Raw genomic sequence first — 24423 nt, 5'->3', positions numbered from 1 at the left:
CGTGGTGCTAACTTCCCCTTAACTCCAAAGCGCTTAATCCCTCGAAGTGGGGATACTCGAAGATAAGCTCTATCTCCGACTTCGTAAACTGTCTCTTTGCGTTTAGAATCTGCGTAGCTCTTCTGCCTGGAATGGGCTACCTTGAGCCTATCGTGAATCAACTTCACCTTCTGTTCAGACTCCTTAATCAAGTCTGGTCCAAACAACTGGCGGTCTCCAACTTCGTCCCATGACAACGGTGTCCTGCACCTCCTTCCGTACAAAGCTTCGAAAGGTGCCATCTTCAAACTGGTCTGATAGCTATTATTTTAAGAGAACTCTGCATATGGCAAATTATCGTCCCAACTAGATCCATAATCTAGCGCACAAGCTCTCAGCATATCCTCCAAAATCTGATTGACTCTCTCGGTCTGTCCATCTGTCTGCGGATGAAAAGCTGTACTAAATTCTAGCCTAGTACCTAAAGTCTCATGCAACTGCTTCCAGAACTTTGAGGTAAACTGGGTTCCTCTATCTGATACAATACTCCTCGGAACTCCATGCGGACATACGATCCTGGTCATGTATATCTTCGCCAACTTAGCACTGGTGTAAGTGGTCTTTACTGGGATGAAATGAGCTACCTTCGTCAATCGATCAACTACGACCCAAATCGAGTCATAGCCTGAACGAGTCCTTGGTAATCCCGTGATAAAATCCATGCCTATCTTATCCCACTTCCATTCGGGTATCGGCAATGGTTGAAACAATCCCGCTGGCTTCTGATGCTCTGCCTTTACTCTCTGACATACGTCACAAACTGCTACATACTCTGCAGTATCCTTCTTCATTCCGGTCCACCAGAAAATATCCTTCAAATCCAATTACATCTTGGTATTTCCTGGGTGAATCGAATACGGTGAATCATGTGCCTCTTGCAGAATCAACTTTCTGATCTCCGGGTCATTGGGTACATAAACACGGTCTTCAAACCATAGGGTGTCGTGCTCATCCTCACGAAATCCTTTAGCTTTTCCTTGGCTCATTTTCTCTTTTATAGAAGCAATCTCCTTGTCAGTCTTCTGAGCTTCCCTGATTCTATCCATCAAAGTTGACTGAATTTCCAACGCTGCTACATAGCCTCTCGAAACTATTTCCAAACATAGTTCACGAAGATTTTCTGCTAACTCCTTGGGTATTTCTCCCATCATTAACGTATTGACATGGCTCTTGCGGCTTAATGCGTCAGCTACTACATTAGCCTTCCCGGGATGATAATGCAATTTCATATCATAATCTTTGATAAGCTCCAACCATCTCCTTTGTCTGAGATTCAACTCCTTCTGTGTGAAAATGTACTTCAAACTCTTATGATCCGCGTACACCTCACAATGATTTCCAATGAGGAAATGTCTCCATGTCTTCAATGCATGCACTATGGCTGCTAACTCCAAATCATGCGTGGCATAATTCAACTCGTGGGGCTTCAGTTGTCTTGAGGCATACGAAACAACTCTCCCTTCCTGCATAAGCACTGCTCCAAGTCCTCGACATGAAGCGTCGCAATACACCTCATAATCCTTGGTTTGATCTGGCAAAATCAACACTGGTGAGGTAACCAAGCGTTTCTTCAATTCCTAGAAACTAGTCTCACACTCCTCAGTCCATTTGAACTTAGTATCCTTCTTCAACAACTCCTCCATAGGATTTGCAATCTTTGAGAAATTCTCAATAAACCTACGGTAGTATCATGCGAGTCCAAGAAAACTCCGGATCTCTCCAACTGTAGTTGGGGCTTCCCACTTGGTCACGGTTTCAACTTTAGCGGGATCTACTGCTATACCTTCTCTAGATATAACATGTCCGAGGAATCCTACTTCCTTCAACCAAAACTCACATTTGCTAAACTTGGCATATAATTGATGTTCTCTAAGCTTTCCAAGTACCAAACACAAATGCTCCTTATGCCCCTCTTCATTCTTCGAATAAACCAGGATATCATCAATGAACACTACGACGAACTTATCCAAAAACTCCATAAACACTTTGTTCATCATGTTCATAAAATAGGCATGCGCGTTAGTCAGACCAAATGACATAACGGTATACTCATACAGCCCATACCTAGTGGTAAAAGCTGTCTTCGGGATATCCTGTTCTCGAATCTTCAACTGGTGGTATCCTGATAGCAAATCGATCTTGGAAAACACTTTAGCTCCTTGCAACCGATCAAACAGATCGTTGATCATTGGTAGTGGGTACTTGTTCTTGATCGTTACTTCGTTCAATCCTCGATAATCAACAACCATTCTTAACGATCCATCCTTCTTCTCCACTAGAAGTACTGGCGATCCCCAAGGTGGAAAACTTGGGCGAATATATCCCTTATCCAGTAACTCCTTAAATCTGCTTCTTAATTTCCACATCCTTTGCTGGCATCCTATATGGTCTCTTTGATATTGGCCCAGTGCCTGGCAATAGCTCAATCTAAAACTCAATGTCTCTATCCGGTGGCATGCCTGGCAACTCTTCGGGAAATACATCAGGAAAATCCTTTACCACTGGTACTTCCTCCTGCACAACTCCTGTTAGGCAATTTACTTGTGTTCTGTTTGGCGCATGTCGGGATACATACTTGATCCTTCTCCCTTCTGGTGTGGTAAGAAAAATTGACTTACTAGCACACTCAATATTCCCTTCATACTTTGATAACCAATCCATGCCTAATATCACATCCAATCCTTGAGATTCCAATACTATTAGGTCTGAGGGAAAAACATAGTTACCAATCCTTAATGGTAACCGATCACACCATAGACTAGCCACATATTCTGCTCCTGGCGAGGTTACTAACATGGGTGACCTAAGGGCTTGGCTTGGTAGGTTACACTTATCCACAAATCCCCTTGAGATGTAGGAATGCGATGCACCAGTATCAAAAAGAGCGAGTGCAGTAAATGACTTAACCAAAAACTTACCTATTACTGCATCGGGCTGAGCTTCAACCTCCTCCACGCTAACGTGGTTCACCTGTCCCCTGTTGAAAGGGTTCGGCTTCTTCCCAGAACTTCCATTGCCATTTTGGCCTTCAGGACATTCATTTGCATAGTGTCCTGGCTTCGAACACTTATAGCAAGTGACGTGGCTCAAGTCCTTCTTGGCTGGGGTTGATGGGGTGTTGCGGTTCTGTCCGTTGCTTCCTCCATTCCCATTACCATTCTTGGTGCCATTGTGATTGTGCGAGCTACCTACTCCATGGGTATGCTGAAAATGTCCTCCCGGCCTAGTGGTAAAACGTGGCTTCTGCTGAGCTCCTGAATTATACTTTCCTTGTCCATACTTCCTCTTGCGGTTCTCAATTTGCTGCTGCTTCCCTTCAATCATAAGAGCATGATCTACCAACTCCTGGTAGTTGTTGAAGGTGGCTACCATCAACTGCATACTCAACTCATCATTCAGTCCTTCCAGGAATTTCTCCTGCTTAGCTGCATCCGTAGCAACGTCATCTGGGGCATAACATGCTAGCTTACTAAACTCCTCCACATACTGGCCAACTGTCCGTCCTCCTTGGCGCAAGTTACGAAACTCACGCTTCTTAATGGCCATTGCTCCTGCTGAAACATGGGCAGTACGAAAAGCCTGCTGAAACTGGTCCGATGTGACAGTGTCGACTGGGAAGGTGGCTGTGAAATTCTCCCACCAGGATGCTGCGGGTCCTTCTAACTGATGTGCGGCAAACTTAACCTTCTCCACATCTGTGCATCCTGCTGTGGTCAACTCCCTAGCTATCTTGCGGAGCCAATCATCTGCTACTATCGGCTCGGTGCTACTGGAAAACACCAGCAGATTTAGCCTAAGAAAACGGGCTAAGTGGTCAACAGGTGGTGGTGGTGGTGGTGGGGTGTTGTTGTTGTTCCCCTGATTCTGATTTTGAACTAGCAACTGCATCAGGGTGTTCTGCTGCTGGATCAACTGGGTGAGCTCCGGAGGAAAGGCAAATCCGGGGTCACGTCTCGGAGGCATCTGAGGGTTTAGAAAAGATGAGATATAAGAATAGAGGGGGTCTAAAGAGAAAACACTACCCATATGCACATGAGGCAAAAGCACACAATTCACTTCAATCAATCAAACAAAGGCATACAATCGATCTAACTATCGCAAAGTGCTCGGACTACTATATTTACATGGTGGACTACTACTACTGATGAGGTGGTCTACTAGAAATATTCTACGGTTGTAGACTCCATGATATCTGCTCCTGCTTCATCAACATAGTCATCATTTCTACTATCTGCTTGTTCCGAGTCGGTGCCGTCAATGATGATGTAGTCTTCCGGGCTAATCTCCTTGGGTTCTTCGTCTTCATCTACTGGGGTCGGGCCTCCCATAAATACTGCTATCTTCATAGTTAGGTCGGCATTCTTATCCACCAATACTTCAATTTCTTCTTCATAATCTTCACGTGTAGCCTTGAGTTCTTCCTCCAGTTCCTTGATTCTAGTTTTAGCCTTCTTCAGATCTATCATGTCGGCGCACATCTGATTCTCCTATCGTCGAATGTGCTGGTTTAACTCCTGGATAAAAGCTGCTATTGATCTATCTTTCCTGGTGCTAATCATCTCCTAGTGTTCATCTCGGCGCCCACAAATCTGGTAGATAGTATCCTTGAGATCCTTGCGGTAGACTTCGCCAATGCGTCCCATGGCGATGTGAGCTGCCATACTCTTTCCTAGACTCCAAGTTGGTGCATCAAAAGAAAACTCTATGGGCTCAGTGACTGGCATGAACGTCCTTCCTGGAACTTGAACTTGAATCATCCAGCGCTCTTCTTCAGGTAAAGTGGCGTTGTAGGTTCCCGTGAAGCTTGGTACTCCTATGTTCAGGTATCTAGTGATTTCCTTCAAGTGGCGTCCAAAGTGTGTATCTTCATCTGGTTGTGTGAACTTGTTCCTTGCATCCGCCATCCTAAAGAGTAGAAAAGATGAGAAGTCAGAAGAGAAGAGAGTGAGTAGTGATCTAGGTCTTTTGCTTAGTGGTCGTGTCCTACAGTCAGCGTGTGCTCTGATACCATCTCTGTAGCGACCAGACCTCAAACAGTCTAATCTCTGTGCTCCGGTGTCATCCTTGGATCAGTAATGCTGACACCATATAGTACTCGGAGGATTTATAGCAGAGTATCAATCACACACTTATTACATAGAGTGTCTCAAAAGAGAACTTATTACAATAAATATGGCTTAAGGCCATCTAATAATGATAACAGCGGAAGGCTTGGAAGATAAGTGAGTCCATCAACTCCAACGGCATCACTGAGTATAGAACCACGACCTAAAAACTCCTTAATCGTCGTCTGAAAAGTCTGCAACATTAACGTTGCAGCCCGAAAACGGGTCAGCACATGGAATATGCTGGCAAGGTAACACCTAGAGAGTAATGGAATGCAACAGCTATACTATATGCATATTTGGCTGGTGGAAAGCTCTATGGTTACAGTTTTTGCGTAAAGCCAATTTTTCCCTACTTTAAAGGAATAAATTTATTTACTATCATGGTGGTTGTTAAACATTGAGAATGGTTGACAGCATTCTCAATCCCAATTAGATAACATCTTAAACCCAACAAATTTAACTTTAGAGTAACATGTTGAGATTCACATGATAATCCAGGTACTAGATACTCAAGATGTCCATAATCGGGGACACGGCTAACCATGATTAGTTTATTACACTCTGCAGAGGTTTGCGCACTTTTCCCCACAAGACTCGATCGCCTCCGTTTGGTTTCTCGCACTACAGGGTGTTTGAGAAGATGGATGACCAAGACATAGTCTTTCAGAAGCGCTAGCACCTTACGATCGGGTAGACCGTACCACCTACATCCCCTACATCTTCTAGTCTACCACTGTAAGAGTTCGCACAACTTAGTCAACTATGCCAGAGCCCATAGTGGCTTGTGGCTGCACACGTAAGTTTCTAGTATGAATAATCTCATGATCCCTTTGAGCCTGGGTGGCGGTCCAAAAGAAAAACAAGCAAGTCCTAGAAACCCCAGGTGCCTCAATCCACCCAGATGTGTGTTTAAGTTGCCACCTTAGATAAACCATTAGTTATCAATCTCACATCTGTCATGGATTTCACTCACCCAATCCACGTCTACTAGCATAGCATGGCATAATAAGCAAACGTAGAAGTAACTCCCAAAGGTTTGATAATAAACAGGTAATAGGTACTACCTCATCTACTTCCCATCCCACAATTTAATTAGATCCTAATCATGCAATGTGTGAGGATTGATCTAATGCAATAAAACTGGGTTGTAGAAAAGGTATGATCAAAGTGTTACTTGCCTTGCTGATGATCCGCGAAACCTAGAGATTCAACGTAACAGGCGGCGCACTCCGGGTATTCTATCACAAACAAACAAACAAGCATACAATAAGTACTCATCTAATGCACAAGTAAAACTCAAATAGAAGATCTAACCAGAAAGTTCAACTTAAGAACCCTGGTTGGCAAAAAGAATCAAATCGAACGAAGCAAAAGAAATCAAACGGCGAAAGAAACAACTTCGTTCTAGTAATCTGGATCTAAGTCAAATTTTACAGTAGCAAAAACATGTTTAAGTTGATTATTCGGAAAGAGGGTTTCGAGACGAAACTCCAGGCGCTTGAATCCCTGATTCCGATAAACGAGCGAAAAGTTATACTAAAACGAAAATCGGATCAGAAATCGCGATCAGAAAATAACCGCGAAAAATCCGACGAAAAAGAAAAATGACGAACAGATTTTTTTTAAACGGCATGGAAAACAAGGCGGCGGCGAACCTCGGGCGGCGCGCTGCTCCGGCGAGTCGGCGGCGGCGGCGGGCGGCGGCGGCAGCGGCAGCTGGCTAGGGTTAGGGTTTCGGGGCTGGGCGGCTGGGCTCTCTCTCGGGACGGGGTGGCGGCTTATAAAGCCTCGGCCGACGGTGTCCTGGCCGAGTACGGCCCAAAGTCGGTTCCGCGTTTTTTTTTAAATAATTCCGCTCGGAAGAAAAATAAAAAGAAATACTAAACGGACTCCAAAAATCACGAAATAAATTTTCCCGGGTCTCTAAAATCAAGCCCGAAAAAGTGAACATTTTTTCTGGGCCCAAACTACAACTTTGAAAAACGCGCATTTTTCCTAAATTCAAATAAAAATACCGAAAAACTCCGAAATAAATCTTATTTGATTTTTTTATTAAATCCTCAATATTTCTATACTTTGGGAAAGTCATTTTATTCCTGCTCTCATATTTTTGTAATAGAAATAATTGATGATAAAATAAATAAAATCAAATGATCCTGTTTACATAATTTGAGAAAACTCAAATATGTAAACAACGAAATCCCCAACTCTCTCCGTGGGTCCTTGAGTTGCTTAGGATTTTCTAGGATCAAAACCAAAAGCAAAATAAAATATGATATGCATGATGACCTAATGTATAACATTCCAAATTGAAAATTTGGGATGTTACACACTATGCGCATGCTCCTAGGGGGATAGATTGGTAGGAAAAGACCATTGCTCGTCCCCGACCGCCACTCATAAGGAGGACAATCAAAGAACACATCATGTTTCAAATTTGTTACATAACGTTTACCATACGTGCATGCTACGGGACTTGCGAATTTCAACACAAGTATTTCTCAAATTCACAACTACTCAACTAGCACAACTTTAATATCACTACCTCCATATCTCAAAACAATCATCGAGCATCAAACTTCTCTTAGTATTCAAAACACTCATACGAAAGTTTTTACTAATCTTGAACACCTAGCATATTAGGATTATTTAAGCAAATTACCATGCTATTTAAGACTCTCAAAATAATCTAAGTGAAGCATGAGAGATCAATAATTTCTATAAAACAAGTCCACCACCGTGCTCTAAAAGATATAAGTGAAGTACTAGAGCAAGACTATATAACTCAAAAGATATAAGTGAATCACATAGAGTATTCTAATAATTTCCGAATCATGTGTGTCTCTCTCAAAAGGTGTGTACAGCAAAGATGATTGTGGTAAACTAAAAAGCAAAGAATCAAATCATACAAGACGCTCCAAGCAAAAGACATATCATGTGGTGAATAAAAATATAGCTCCAAGTAAAGTTACCGATGGAAGTAGACGAAAGAGGGGATGCCTTCCGGGGCATCCCCAACCTTTGGCCTTTTGGTGTCCTTAGATTATCTTGGGGGTGCCATGGGCATTCCCAAGCTTAGGCTCTTTCCACTCCTTGTTCCATAATCCATCAAATCCTTACCCAAAACTTGAAAACTTCACAACACAAAACTTAAAGTAGAAAATCTCGTGAGCTCCGTTAGCGAAAGAAAACAAAAGACCACTTCAAGGTAATGTAATGAACTCATTATTTATTTATATTGGTTTTAAACCTAATTTATTCCAACTTCTCTATGGTTTATAAATTATTTTACTAGCCATAGATTCATCAAAATAAGCAAACAACACACGAAAAACAGAATCTGTCAAAAACTGAACAGTCTGTAGTAATCTGTAGCTAGCGCAAGATCTGAAACACCAAAAATTCTAAAATAAATTTCTGGACGTGAGGAATTTATCTATTAATCATCTGCAAAAATAATTAACTAAATATCACTTTCCAAATAAAAATGGCAGCAGTTCTCGTGAGCGCTAAAGTTTCTGTTTTTTACAACAAGATTAACAAGACTTTCCCCAAGTCTTCCCAACGGTTCTACTTGGCACAAACACTAATTAAACACAAAAAACACAACCAAAACAGAGGATAGATTAATTATTTATTACTAAACAGGAGCAAAAATCAAGGAATAAAAATAAAATTGGGTTGCCTCCCAACAAGCGCTATCGTTTAACGCCCCTAGCTAGGCATAAAAAGCAAGGATAGATCTAGGTATTGCCATCTTTGGTTGGCAATCCATAAGTGGCTCTCATAATAGATTCATAAGGTAATTTAATTTTCTTTCTAGGAAAGTGTTCCATTCCTTTCCTTAACGGAAATTGGAATCTAATATTTCCTTCCTTCATACCAATAATTGCACCAATCGTTCTAAGGAAAGGTCTACCAAGAATAATAGGACATGAAGGATTGCAATCTATGTCAAGAACAATAAAATCTACGGGCACATAGTTCCTATTTGCAACAATAATAACATCATTAATTCTTCCCATAGGTTTCTTAATAGTGGAATCCGCAAGGTGCAAGTTTAAAGAGCAATCATCAAAATCACGGAAACCTAACAAATCACACAAAGTCTTTGGAATCATGGAAACACTAGCACCCAAATGACACAAAGCATAGCATTCATGATCTTTAATTTTAATTTTAATAGTTGGTTACCACTCATCATAAAGTTTTCTAGGGATAGAAACTTCCAACTCAAGTTTTTCTTCATAAGATTGCATCAAAGCATCAACGATATGTTTGGTAAAAGCTTTATTTTGACTATAAGCATGGGGAGAATTTAGCATGGATTGCAACAAGGAAATACAATATATCAAAGAGAAGCTATCATAATTAAATTCCTTGAAATCCAAAATAGTAGGTTCATTAACATCTAGAGTTTTGATCTCTTCAATCCCACTTTTATCAAATTTAGCATCAAGATCTAAAAACTCCAAATTTTTGGAACGCCTTCTAGGTAAAGGTGGATCATATTCAGTCCCATAATTATCAAGATTCATATTGCAAAACAAAGATTTAATAGGGGACACATCAATAACTTTTAGATCTTCATCTTTATTATCATGGAAACTAGAAGAACACGCTCTTATAAAGGAATCTTTCTTAGCACGCATCCTAGCGGTTCTTTCCTTGCACTCATCAATGGAAATTCTCATGGCTTTGAGAGACTCATTGATATCATGCTTAGGAGGAATAGATCTAAGTTTTAAAGAATCAACATCAAGAGAAATTCTATCAACGTTCCTAGCCAAATCATCAACTTTAAGCAATTTCTCTTCAAGCAAAGCATTGAAATTCTTTTGTGAATTCATAAATTCCTTAACACTAGTCTCAAATTCAGAGGGAATCTTATTAAAATTTCCATAAGAATTGTTGTAGGAATTACCATAATTATTAGAGGAATTACTAGGATAAGGCCTAGGATTAAAGTTTCCTCTATACGCGTTGTTACCAAAATTATTCCTGCCAACAAAATTCACATCCATAGATTCATTATTATTCTCAATCAAAGTAGACAAAGGAATATCATTAGGATGAGAAGAAACACTCTTAGTAGCAAATAATTTCATAAGTTCATCCAACTTTCCACTCAAAACATTAATTTCTTCTATCGCATGCACTTTTTTATTAGTAGATCTTTTAGTGTGCCACTGAGAATAATTAACCATAATATTATCTAGGAGTTTAGTAGCTTCTCATAAAGTGATTTCCATAAAAGTGCCTCCCGCGGTCGAATCTAAAAGATTTCTAGAAGCAAAATTCAATCCGGCATAAAAGTTTTGTATAATCATCCACAAATTCAAACCATGTGTTGGGCAATTACGTATCATTAAATTCATCCTCTCCCAAGCTTGTGCAACATGTTCATGATCAAGTTGCTTAAAATTCATAATATCATTTCTAAGAGAGATGATCTCAGCGGGAGGAAAATACTTAGAGATAAAAGCATCTTTGCACTTATTCCAAGAATCAATACTATTTTTAGGCAAAGACGAAAACCAAGCTTTAGCACGATCTCTAAGCGAAAAAGGAAATCACTTCAATTTAACAATATCATTGTCCACATCTTTCTTCTTTTGCATATCACAGAAATCAACAAAGCTATTTAGATGGGTAGCGGCATCTTCACTAGGAAGGCCGTAAAACGGATCTTTCATGACAAGATTCAGCAAGGCAGCATTAATTTCACAAGATTCAACATCCGTAAGAGGAGCAATCAGAGTGCTAATAAAATCATTGTTGTTGGTATTGGTAAAGTCACACAATTTAGTGTTATCTTGAGCCATCGTGACAAGCAAGCAATCCAACACACAAGCAAACGAGGAACGGGCAAAAAGAGGCAAATAGAGAAAGAGAGGGAGGATAGAGAGAGAGGGCGAATAAAACTACAAGGGTGAAGTGGGGGAGAGGAAAACGAGAGGCAAATGGAAAATAATGTAATGCGGGAGATAAGGGTTTGTGATGGGTACTTGGTGTGTTTACTTTTGCATAGACCTCCCCGGCAACGATGCCAGAAATCCTACTTGCTACCTCTTGAGCACTGCGTTGGTTTTCCCTTGAAGAGGAAAGGGTGATGCAACAAAGTAGCATAAGTATTTCACTCAGTTTTTGAGAACCAAGGTATCAATCCAGTAGGAGGCTACGCGCGAGTCCCTCGCACCTACACAAAACAAATAAATTCTCGCAACCAACGCGATAAGGGGTTGTCAATCCCTACACGGTCACTTATGAGAGTGAGATCTGATAGATATGATAAGATAATATTTTTGGTATTTTTATGATAAAGATGCAAAGTAAAATAAATGGCAATGAAAATAGCTAAGTGTCGGAAGATTAATATGATGAAAGATAGACCCGGGGGCCATAGGTTTCACTAGTGGCTTCTCTCAAGAGCATAAGTATTTTATGGTGGGTGAAAAAATTACTGTTGAGCAATTGACAGAATTGAGCATAGTTATGAGAATATCTAGGTATGATCTTGTATATAGGCATCACGTCTGAGATAAGTAGACCGATTCCTGCCTGCATCTACTACTATTACTCCACACATCGACCGCTATCCAGCATGCATCTAGAGTATTAAGTTCATAAGAACAGAGTAATGCTTTAAGAAAGATGACATGATGTTGAGGGATAAATTCATGAAATATGATAAAAATACCATCTTGTTATCCTCGATGGAAACAATACAATACGTGCCTTGCTGCCCCTACCGTCACTGGGAAAGGACACCGCAAGATTGAACCCAAAGCTAAGCACTTCTCACATTGCAAGAAAGATCAATCTAGTAGGCCAAACCAAACTGATAATTAAAAGAGACTTGCAAAGATAACCAATCATACATAAAAGAATCCAGAAGATCCAAATATTGTTCATAGATAAACTTGATCATAAACCCACAATTCATCGGTCTCAACAAACACACCGCAAAAGAAGATTACATCGAATAGATCTCCACGAGAGAGGGGGAGAACATTGTATTGAGATCGAAAAAGAGAGAAGAAGCCATCTAGCTAATAACTATGGACCCGAACGTCTGAGGTAAACTACTCACACATCATCAGAGAGGCTATGGTATTGATGTAGAAGCCCTCCATGATCGATGCCCCCTCCGGCGGAGCTCCGGAACAGGCCCCAAGATGGGATCTCGTGGATACAGAAAGTTACAGTGGTGGAATTAGGGTTTTGGCTCCGTCTCTGATCGTTTGGGGGTACGTAGGTATATATAGGAGGAAGGAGTACGTCGGTGGAGCAACATGGGGCCCACGAGGGTGGAGGGAACGCCTGGGGGGTAGGAACGCCTCTACCTCGTGGCTTCCCTATTGGTTGCTTGACGTAGGGTCCAAGTCTCCTGGATCATGTTCGTTCTGAAAATCACGTTCCCAAAGGCTTCATTCCGTTTGGACTCCGTTTGATATTCTTTTTCTGCGAAACTCTGAAATAGGCAAAAAACAACAATTCTGGGATGGGCCTCCGGTTAATAGGTTAGTCCCAAAAATAATATAAAAGTGAATAATAAAGCCCAATAATGTCCAAAACAGAAGATAATATAGCATGGAGCAATCAAAACTTATAGATACGTTGGAGACGTATCATGGTGCAAGCCTCTCGGAGTTGGAATAAACGTTTTGATAGTGTGATCAAAGCATATGGTTTTATACAGACTTTTGGAGAAGCCTGTATTTACAAGAAAGTGAGTGGGAGCTCTATAGCATTTCTAATATTATGTGTGGATGACATATTGTTGATTGGAAATGATATAGAATTTCTGGATAGCATAAAACGATACTTGAATAAGAGTTTTTCAATGAAAGACCTCGGTGAAGCTGCTTACATATTGGGCATCAAGATCTATAGAGATAGACCAAGACGCTTAATTGGACTTTCACAGAGCACATACCTTGACAAAGTTTTGAAGAAGTTCAAAATGGATCATGCAAAGAAAGGGTTCTTGCCTGTGTTACAAGGTGTGAAGTTGAGTAAGACTCAATGCACGACCACTGCAGAAGATAGAGAGAAAATGAAAGATGTTCCCTATGCTTCAGCCATAGGCTCTATCATGTATGCAATGCTGTGTACCAAACCTGTTGTGTGCCTTGCTATTAGTTTAGCAGGGAGGTACCAAAGTAATCCAGGAGTGGATCACTGGACAGCGGTCAAGAACATCCTGAAGTACCTGAAAAGGACTAAGGATATGTTTCTCGTTTACGGAGGTGACAAAGAGATCATCGTAAATGGTTACGTTGATGTAAAGCTTTGACAATGATCCGGACGATTCTAAATCGCAAACTGGATACGTGTTTATATTGAACGGTGGAGCTGTCAGTTGGAGCAGTTCTGAACAGAGCGTCGTGGCGGGATCTACATGTGAAGCAGAGTACATTGCTGCTTCGGAAGCAGCGAATGAAGGAGTCTGGATGAAGGAGTTCATATCCGATCTACGTGTCATACCTAGTGCATCAGGTCCAATGAAAATCTTCTGTGACAATACTGGTGCAATTGCCTTGGCAAAGGAATCCAGATTTCACAAGAGAACCAAGCACATCAAGAGGCGCTTCAACTCCATTGGGGATCAAGTCCAGGTGGGAGACATAGAGATTTGCAATATACATACGGATTTGAATGTTCCAGACCCGTTGACTAAGCCTCTTCCACGAGCAAAACATGGCCAGCACCAAGGCTCCATGGGTGTTAGAATCATTACTGTGTAATCTAGATTATTGACTCTAGTGCAAGTGGGATACTAAAGGAAATATGCCCTAGAGGCAATAATAAAGTTATTATTTATTTCCTTATATCATGATAAATGTTTATTATTCATGCTAGAATTGTATTAACCGGAAACATGATACATGTGTGAATACATAGACAGACAGAGTGTCACTAGTATGCCTCTACTTGACTAGCTCGTTAATCAAATATTGTTATGTTTCCTAGCCATAGACATGAGTTGTCATTTGATTAACGGGATCACATCATTAGGAGAATGATGTGATTGACTTGACCCATTCCGTTAGCTTAGCACTTGATCGTTTAGTATGTTGCTATTGCTTTCTTCATGACTTGTACATGTTCCTATGACTATGAGATTATGCAACTCCCGTTTACCGGAGGAACACTTTGTGTGCTACCAAACGTCACAACGTAACTGGGTGATTATAAAGGTGATCTACAGGTGTCTCCGAAGGTACTTGTTGAGTTGGCGTATTTCGAGATTAGGATTTGTCACTCCGATTGTCGGAGAGGTATCTCTGGGCCCACTCGGTAATGCACATCACTATAAGCCTTGCAAGCATTGTAAGTAATGAGTTAGTTACGGGATGATGTATTATGGGACGAGTAAAGAGACTTGCCGGTAACGATATTGAACTAGGTATTGATATACCGACGATTGAATCTTGGGCAAGTAAAATACCGATGACAAAGGGAACAATATATGTTGTTATGCGGTTTGACCGATAAAGATCTTCGTAGAATATGTGGGAGCCAATATGAGCATCCAGATTCCGCTATTGGTTATTGTCCAGAGACGTGTCTCGGTCATGTCTACATAGTTCTCGAACCCGTAGGGTTCGCACGCTTAAAGTTCGGTGACGATCGATATTATGAGTTTTTGTGTTTTGATGTACCGAAGGTAGTTCGGAGTCCCGGATATGATCACGGATATGATGAGGAGTCTTGAAATGGTCGAGACGTAAAGATTGATATATTGGACGACTATGTTCAGACACCGGAAAGGTACCGGAAGGTTTCAGACATATACCGGAGTACGGGGGGTTACCGGAACCCCTCGGGGGACTTAATGGGCCTACATGGGCCTTAGTGGAAATAGAGGGCATCAAGGGGAGTGTGGGGCGCGCCCCCCAAGGCCCAAACCAAATTGGTTTAGGGCAAGGGGGGCCGGCCCCCTCTTTCCTTCTCCTCCTCTCCCTTTCCTTCCCCCTCTCCTACTCCTACTAGGAAAAGGAGGAGTCCTACTCCTAGTGGGAGTAGGACTCCCCCTGTTGGCGCGCCTCTCCCTGGTCGGCCGCCTCCTTCCATTGCTCCTTTATATACGGGGGCAGGGGGCACCCCATAGACACAACAATTGATCATTGATCTCTTAGCCGTGTGCGGTGCCCCCCTCCACCATAATCCACCTCGATCATATCGTAGCAGTGCTTAGGCGAAGCCCTACGTCGGTAGCATCATCATCACCGTTACCACGCCGTTGTGCTGACTAAACTCTCATGTGAAGCTTTGCTGAATCGGAGCTCGCGGGACGTCATCGAGTTGAACATGTGCAGAACTCGGAGGTGCCGTGCGTTCGGTACTTGGAATGGTTGGATCGTGAAGACGTACGACTACATCAACCGTGTTGTACTAATACTTCCGCATTCGGTCTATGAGGGTACGTAGACACACTCTCCCCTCTCGTTTCTATGCATCACCATGATCCTGTGTGTGCGTACGATTTTTTTTGAAACTACCACGTTCCCCAGCAGAACGAGCCGGAGAAGGTCGGGGAGCAAGAGCTTCATCGGCCGATGCAGGCACCATGGCCCATCGGCAGCGATATCGGCGTCACAGTCCTTGGGAGCACAATAGACATATTGCAGAGGTGGTGTGATGAGCAGTTTGCAATCCACCATGCAAAAGATCCAGAGCTGCTCGGCGGCATGATTGACGACCCACCCGAAAAGCGGCCGTCACCAGTTCTCATCGAGAGCCTGATGCCCCGCAAGGAATGGGCAGAGGACCTCTGTGATTCAGTCAAGATAAAGGCAGCCTACGGCTTCATCATTTCCCACGGCGGCCGTGTCAACCTCGATCCCGATGATGTGGTGGCCAGGCACGAGCGCATCCTTGGCGGAGTTGACGTCCCTAACGAAGTAGAACATCACCAACGTGATATCTTGAGGATGCAGGTGATCGACGGAATTTGCTACCAGGCCAGAGACATGGAAATGGAGCGGTTCCGCGGAGTTGTCATGCGCGCGATTTTACACTGTCAAGCTCTTCTGGAAGAGGCCTAGCAGCCCCAAGAGCCTCCCAATGCCAGCAGCTCCGTAGGCGGAGGCGGGTCGGGACACTGGGAGTGAACGACCGCAAGGGTGCTATGCTGATCATGGAGTCCGAGAAGACCATCGTCGGAAGGCCGCCAGCTCAGCCTTTTAGCTTATATTTTATTATAAGTGCATGCATATGTAGGTCGTGAGTGTTCTGGGTCTTGCCGCTTTGGGATTTTAAATTATCCTGAATATGTAAGACAATCATTAAGAATTATTAACAGTTTCCATTGTAACTTTGCCTCAACGGAGAGCGGAGCGCGCCGCGGCCGCCTGAACGGCGAGCAACAACGTGGTCAACCTTCTGCCATCAATAAATTTTGACCTTGTTTCTCATCACATTGCTGATTACAACGCAATAAGTAATTGAAAATCTGTTCACACCTATCAAACTAATATGTGTTCACACTTAGCACCGGGCTATAAAAACTACCCACTCGAAAATTACTTCACAGTTCCTCTCCTCATCACCCACAAAAATGGTTTTCTCTGTCAAGTCGTTTCGCCATGACCGATAGGAGGATTTTAGGGTGGACATATAACCAGGCAGCAAAGACAAAGGCCATGAAAGCACTAGAGAGGTCCCGCCGCGAAGCCGCAGCCGCAATAGAGATGCCCGGACGCGCCGCAGAGCCCTCGAACGAGCTCTCACAGGCATGCGAGGGCTCTAACAAGTGCATTCATGACGTCAGCCATCGCGACGAGCCGGCATTCCTGAAGTCCTTCGCCGGCGACGACGACATTCTCGCTGGCGTCACTATGCAGCAGGAGCTGGTCGACGGCTTGATGAAGCTGCTCAAGATCAGCGATGCCTCGGTTGACAAGGCGACCGGCCTCGTCGAGCAACTCATGGATGACAATGCGAAGCTCCTCAAGTTGGTCGCTGAGAAGGAGGAGGAGGCCGCCGGCTGGAATATGTTGCATGAGCAGAGCAGTGCCTCGGAGATGACGCTGAAAGCGGTCGTCGAGCAACTGATGGGTGGCTTGAGGAAGCTCCGGATCGAGCGCGAGCAGGAGGTGGAGGAATCCGTGGCTGCTTTCAAGCAAAGTTGTGAGGAATTGAAGAAGGAGATGGAGGATTTCGCCGCCCGGCGATCCATCGACGAGTAGAGACAGTAGCGACCCAGATCGTTGTCTGCAATTTCCTTCTTCTCTTGCCCCCGTGTCTTCCAGGCTTTGCCGCATGTGGCATTTTAAATTATCCGGAATATGTAGGACAATTATTATGTGCGCCATTGTAAATTTGTCGTCGTATTATCCGTTGCCATTTTATATGTGGTCATATTATCCATTGCCCTATGTGGCAATTTAAATTAGGGCAGAATACTAGTTGAAAACATGAACAAAGCAAATGCTACCATGGGATCACAAGCAAACACCCTCCGTCCAGGTGCTTTAATTAATCCATTAATGGAGAAGTTGTGAGCGAGGCGGGCAGCGGCTGGTGCATGGAGGTCTAAGAGCTTGCTTCCCGGTGAGCATGGGCGGCCTTGCTACTCGCACGTGTCCCGCCGAGCCTGCGAGGTGGACAGGATGCACGCGTCCCGTTGAGCCTGCGTGGCAGACTGCTCGCACGCGTCCCGTCGAAGCTTCACGGCGGACTTCTCGCGCTCGTCCCGTCTAATCAAACAGCTGCACGCACGCCACCGAGTATGGTTAAATTTCGACATGGTAAATATAATACAACCGTTTGTGATATTAACGTGTCAGCTTTTTGTTTCAAAAAAGACTTTGTTGGCTACTAATGTGTGCGCTTCTTCTCAATCTGGACGACTTTTTACCACGACATATATGTGCCATGTCATGAAACCATGCCAAGTTTCATGTTTTTCGGGTGACTTTTTTATTTACTGGGATTTAAAAACCGAGATTCTCATTGTTTCAGGACGAGGACAAGTTTGTAATTCATTCTCATTCCTTAAACGAGACCTAAACATGCACCCAATGACACATGTATGATTTCCCACCCATTTTTCTTCACTAGAGCATGTGGTTGTAGTTCAAATTTGAATTATGGACTACATTAAGTGCATAGAAAACTTAGTAATTAGTAATATATATACAATGGACAAACAAACTCTGAACATTTTCAAATTTTAGCCCGACACTCCTGTTATTCTATGTTGCCTGTAGAAAACAAATTTCAAGGTGAGAAGATGCATCGATTATCGTTTCGCCCACAAGAGGGCATGTTTCCCTACCGGAACCACGAGGGTTGCGACAAGCTCCGGTTTGTAAAAGGCTTGTAATATAGCTTCGCCCAAATTGGACAATTATATATACCATGTAGTGACACCATGCCAAGTTTCATGATTTCCTAGTGAGTTTTGGATTTACAGACATTTAAAAACCGAGATTCACAATGTTTGTGGCCAGGCCAGGACGGCGAGACGGTTGAATTCGTTCCCATTCGTTCCATGGGACCTAAACATGCACCCCAAGGAAACATGTATGTTTTTTCTAGCCATTTTGGTGCACTGGAGCATGTATTTGTAGTTCGGATTTGAATGATGGACATTAAATGCCTAGAAAACTCAATTAATGAATAAAAAAGGTCAAACGAACCCTGAATAATTTCAAAGTTCAACGCGAAACTCCAGCTGTTCCATGTCGCGTGTAGAAGAAAATACGAGGCTAGAAGAGGGAGTGCTTATCGTTTGGCCCACAAGGGGATACGTTTCCCTATCAAAACCACGAGGGTTCTTGCGACAGGCTCCGGTTTGTAAGAGGTTTGTAATAAAGCTTGGCCCAAATCGGCATTGTTTTTACCACAACATATATGTGCCATGACATGACACCTTGCCACCTTTGATGACTTTCTAGTGAGTTTAGAATTTATGCGGACTTAAAAACCAAGATTCGAAATGTTTGAGGAAGAGCCAGGACACTGGTACGGTTGTAATTCGTTCCCATTCCTGGCATGAGACCTAAACATGCACCCAAGGACACATGTATAATTTTTCTAGCCATTTTGGTGAACTGGAGCATGTATTTGTAGTTCAGATTTGAATTATGGACATTAAATGCCTAGGAAACTCAATTAGTGTATAAAAAGGCCAAACGAACCCTAAATAAGTTTAAGTTTCAGCACGGATATCCTGTGGTTCCATGTTGCCCGTGGAAGAAAATACAAGGTGAAAAGAGGCAGTGATTACGTTTCACCCACAAGGGGAACATGTTTCCCTATCAGAACCACGAGGCTTCTTTGAGAGAAGCTCCAGTTTTTGTAAGAGGTTTGTAATAAAGCTTGGCCCAAATTGGACAATGTTTTTACCACGACATATATGTGCCATGACGTGACACCATGCTACCTTTGATGACTTTCTGGTGAGTTTAGGGTTTATGGGGACTTAAAAGCCGAGATTCGAAATGTTTGAGTACGAGCCATGACACCAGTATGGTTGTAATTCATTCCCATTCCTGGCATGGGACCTAGACATGCACCCAAGGACACATGTATAATTTTTCTAGCCATTTTGGTGAACTGGAGCATGTATTTGTAGTTCAGATTTGAATTATGGATATTAAATGTCTAGGAAACTCAATTAGTGTATAAAAAGCCAAACGGACCCTGAATAAGTTTAAATTTCAGCACGGATATCCTGTTGTTCCATGTTGCCCGTAGAAGAAAATGCAAGGTGAAAAGAGGCAGTGATTATGTTTTGCCCACAAGGAGAACACGTTTCCCTATCGGAACCATGAGGCTTATTTGAGAGAAGCTCCGGTTTGTAAGAGGCTTGTAATAAAACTTGCGCCACAATGGACGAAAAAAATTCCTTGACATATAAGTGCGACGTCGTGACGCCATGGCAGGTTTCACAATTTTTAGCTTAGTTTTGGATTTATGGGGATTTAAAAACCGAGATTCTTCTCACGAAATGTTTTCAAATAGCACAAGGTTCACTCACGAAAGCCGATATTCAATGAAAACTTCGTGGAAACCATATTTTAAAGTTCCATAAAATCTGAAAAAATGTGGGATGTTAAGAAGGTGATGTTTTATCGCGACACAAAATTTCAAGTTGAAAAACATTACGATATGTGAGCTATGAAAAAGACAAATTCCGCCCTGAATAGTGACATTACTATTCGGCACTATTCAACACTGATTTTGTCTTTTTCATAGCTCACATCTCTTAATGTGTTTCAACTTGAAATTTTGTGTGCCAATAAAACATCATCCTCTTAACATCCCGCATTTTTTTGAATTTTTTTTGAAACTTCAAAACATCTTTTTCTCATGGTTTCCACCGAATGTTGGTTTCCGTATGATATTCCCCACCCCCTGCTGCGCGCGCGATCTGAGCCCTGCGTTCTGACTGGCCAGAACCCAAACCCCACGGATCGTACATGTGCACCGTTGGATGCTCCCAAATCGAATGGAAACCCTGAGCCCTTTTGACAGCACATGCAGTACATGGTAAGCACTGTGCGCATGCGTCGTGTAGCTCACGCTTCCTTCTCTACTAGGTTTTCATTGAAAACAGGCTACCGTTTCTCGCCACTCCTCTCATCGGTTTCCCGCCTCTGCTCCCAAATATGCATGATGTAGATATTCGTTTAATTCTTATAGTTCATCTCATCCAAAATCAATTAGTTTTGTAAAAAAACTATTTTAAGATTCATGTAATTGTGAATTGTAAAGGTAAAAACAAAAAGTGACAATTCATTTAGAAAAAACGGTTTGGGCAATTAAGATATGGAAGATTCTAGAGAACAAAGGAGAAGTGCTTGTGTTTAGAGGTTTGTGCATTATGCTTAAGTTCAACCATGGAGTCTTCTAGATTGTACATGTGGCGGAATCTGATGGAATGTAGATGATATCCAACGGCCAGTAGTGCTCGGATTTGCCATCTCTGTACCGTCGGATTGGCTTCATCCAATGAGCAACTTTCATAGTTATTCGCACACTATATATGTGTATAGATGTAAAGATGTATAGATATATATATAGATGTGTCCCATGCTAGACAAAATAAGGTTTGAGCGCATGCATGGGACAACCCCCCCCCCCCCCCCCCCCCCCCCCCCCCGCTGCCGCCTCAAAGTTGGGAAACTGATATCATAGGTATTGAACCAGTCTTGGAGTCGGGTACGGTGTTCGGTTCTAATGTACTTGGCATGGCCCATCGAAGTTGTGCATTTGGGATTTAAACACATCATACACCATCATACCCATACATATTTTCGGGTTGCATGCAGTGTATACGGGGTCTTCTGATCGACCACGTCTCCCTTGTGCGGTTTTTTGTGACGACACGGATGTCTGTCGGCTCCCCGAGTGTATATATATCATCCCTTTGACCGATAATGAGGGGTATGTGTTGGCCATGAATGGATTCCTCCTAGTTCATGTTAGGGCCGGTCACCGTCAAATGTCGGTCGACCAAAGCTTGAGCTCATGCGTTGTCAGGATTCCCTCCCAGATGCTCGGATTGCTTGGTTTTACCTACATCAAACCCTGCATACGTATCTCATCCTTAACTACCTTGCCTTCATGGTTGTTGTCTGTATCGAGAGGTAGGCACCACATTTAAATTGTAAATTATTCTATTTTGAAAACACAAATCACCCCTTCCCAACGTACATCATTTTGGGCCGCATGCAAGAGGTGTTGGTTTTGTGGTCCCTCTCATGCGATGTTTATGATGGTTCAATCTATTGGCCCAAGCGGTTTATCAACAACAACAACAACTGTCATTTGACCAAATGAAAGATTCATTGGTCCATCTTATGGTAGGTCATGGCGACATGCATGTATGACCAAAGTATCAATCATTACGTGCATCCGCCCCGCTGACACTAAGTGGGAGGTGGTGGGCCAAGCATCCTAGCTAGGTACAACATTATGTCATTATATATATCCTAGCTAGGTGGTTGTTAGGGTGCTTTCGGGTTTGCGAGGCAGGTGCCACCAAAGTTATGCATTGTGTATTTAAAGTTTTAAACATCCCCGATATTCGTACATATATTTGGCCACTTCTAGGTGGTTCTTAACTTCTGGCCCCTCTCATCGATCTTCAATGACGCGCCCAACCGTGGGCCCGCGGGGTCAAAGTTGTGCATTGGAATTTTGAACATCACATACCACCCTTTTCACTCATATATATTTGGGCCACATGCTGGTTGCTACGTCTCTGTCATATCTATTATTTTTTATTGTTCCATGCCAATATTTTACAACTTTCATATACTTTTGGAAACTTTTCATACTATTTTGGGACTAACATATTGATCCATGCCCAGTGCCAGTTCCTGTTTGTTGCATGTTTTTTGTTTCACAGAATATCCATATCAAACGGAGTCCAAACAGGATAAAAACTGACGGAGATTTTTTTGGGAATATATATGATTTTGGGGAAGAAAAATCCACGCGAGACGGTGCCCAAGGGAGGCACGAGGCAGGGGGCGCTCCCCACCCCCCTGGGCGCGCCCCTGACCCTCGTGGGCACCCTGTAAGTGTTGGGTTTCGTAGTAATTTCAAAATTTCCTACGCACACGCAAGATCATGTGATGCATAGAAACGAGAGGGGAGAGTGTTGTCTATGTACCCACGCAGACCGACTGCGGAAGCGTTGACACGACGTAGAGGAAGTGGTCGTACGTCTTCATGATCCAACCGATCAAGCACCGAAACTACGGCACCTCCGAGTTCGAGCACACGTTCAGCTCGATGACGATCCCCGGACTCCGATCCAGCAAAGTGTCGGGGAAGAGTTCCGTCAGCACGACGGCGTGGTGACGATCTTGATGTACTACAGCAGCAGGGCTTCGCCTAAACTCCACTACAGTATTATCGAGGATTATGGTGGCTGGGGGCACCGCACACGGCTAAGGAATACATCACGTGGATCAACTTGTGTGTTCTAGGGTGCCTCTGCCTCAGTATATAAAGGACTAGAGGGGGGAGGCTGGCCGGCCAAGGTGTGGCGCGCCAGGAGAGTCCTACTCCCTCTAGGAGTAGGATTCCCCCCCCCCCAATCCTAGTTGGAATAGGATTCGCGGATGGGGAAAAGAGAGAGAGAGGGGGCCGGCCACCTCTCCTAGTCCTAATAGGACTAGGGGAAGGGGGAGGCACACAGCCCATGTAGGGCTGCCTCTTCTCTTTTCCACTAAGGCCCATCATGGCCCATTTAGCTCCCGGGGGGTTCCGGTAACCTTCCCGGTACTCCGGTAAAATCCCGATTTCACCCGGAACACTTCCGATGTCCAAACATAGGCTTTCAATATATCAATCTTTACGTCTCGACCATTTAGACGAGACTCCTCGTCATGTCCGTGATCACATCCGGGACTCCGAACAACCTTCGGTACATCAAAGCATAAACTCATAATATAACTGTCATCGACCTTAAGCGTGCGGACCCTACGGGATCGAGAACAATGTAGACATGACCGAGACACGTCTCCGGTCAATAACCAATAGCGGAACCTGGATGCTCATATTGGCTCCTACATATTCTACGAAGATCTTTATCGGTCAGACCGCATAACAACATACGTTGTTCCCTTTGTCATCGGTATGTTACTTGCCCGAGATTCGATCGTGTCGGTATTCCAATACCTAGTTCAATCTCATTACTGGCAAGTCTCTTTACTCGTTCTGTAATACATCATCCCGCAACTAACTCATTAGTTGCAATGCTTGCAAGGCTTAAGTGATGTGCATTACCGAGAGGGCCCAGAGATACCTCTCCGACAATCGGAGTGACAAAACCTAATCTCAAAATACGCCAACCCAACATGTACCTTTGGAGACACCTGTAGTACTCCTTTATAATCACCCAGTTACGTTGTGACGTTTGGTAGTACGCAAAGTGTTCCTCCGGTAAACGGGAGTTGCATAATCTCATAGTTATAGGAACATGTATAAGTCATGAAGAAAGCAATAGCAACATACTAAACGATCAGGTGCTAAGCTAATGGAATGGGTCATGTCAATCACATCATTCGCCTAATGATGGGATCCCATTAATCAAATAACAACTCTTTTGTTTATGGTCAGGAAACATAACCATCTTCGATTAACGAGCTAGTCAAGTAGAGGCATACTAGTGACACTTTGTTTGTCTATGTATTCACACAAGTATTATGTTTCCGGTTAATACAATTCTAGCATGAATAATAAACAGTTATCATGATATAAGGAAATAAATAATAACTTTATTATTGCCTCTAGGGCATATTTC

The sequence above is a fragment of the Triticum urartu genome, chromosome 5 (assembly GCF_003073215.2).
Source record: "Triticum urartu cultivar G1812 chromosome 5, Tu2.1, whole genome shotgun sequence".
Classification (NCBI taxonomy): Eukaryota; Viridiplantae; Streptophyta; class Magnoliopsida; order Poales; family Poaceae; genus Triticum; species Triticum urartu.
This window is presented reverse-complemented; position numbering follows the sequence as displayed.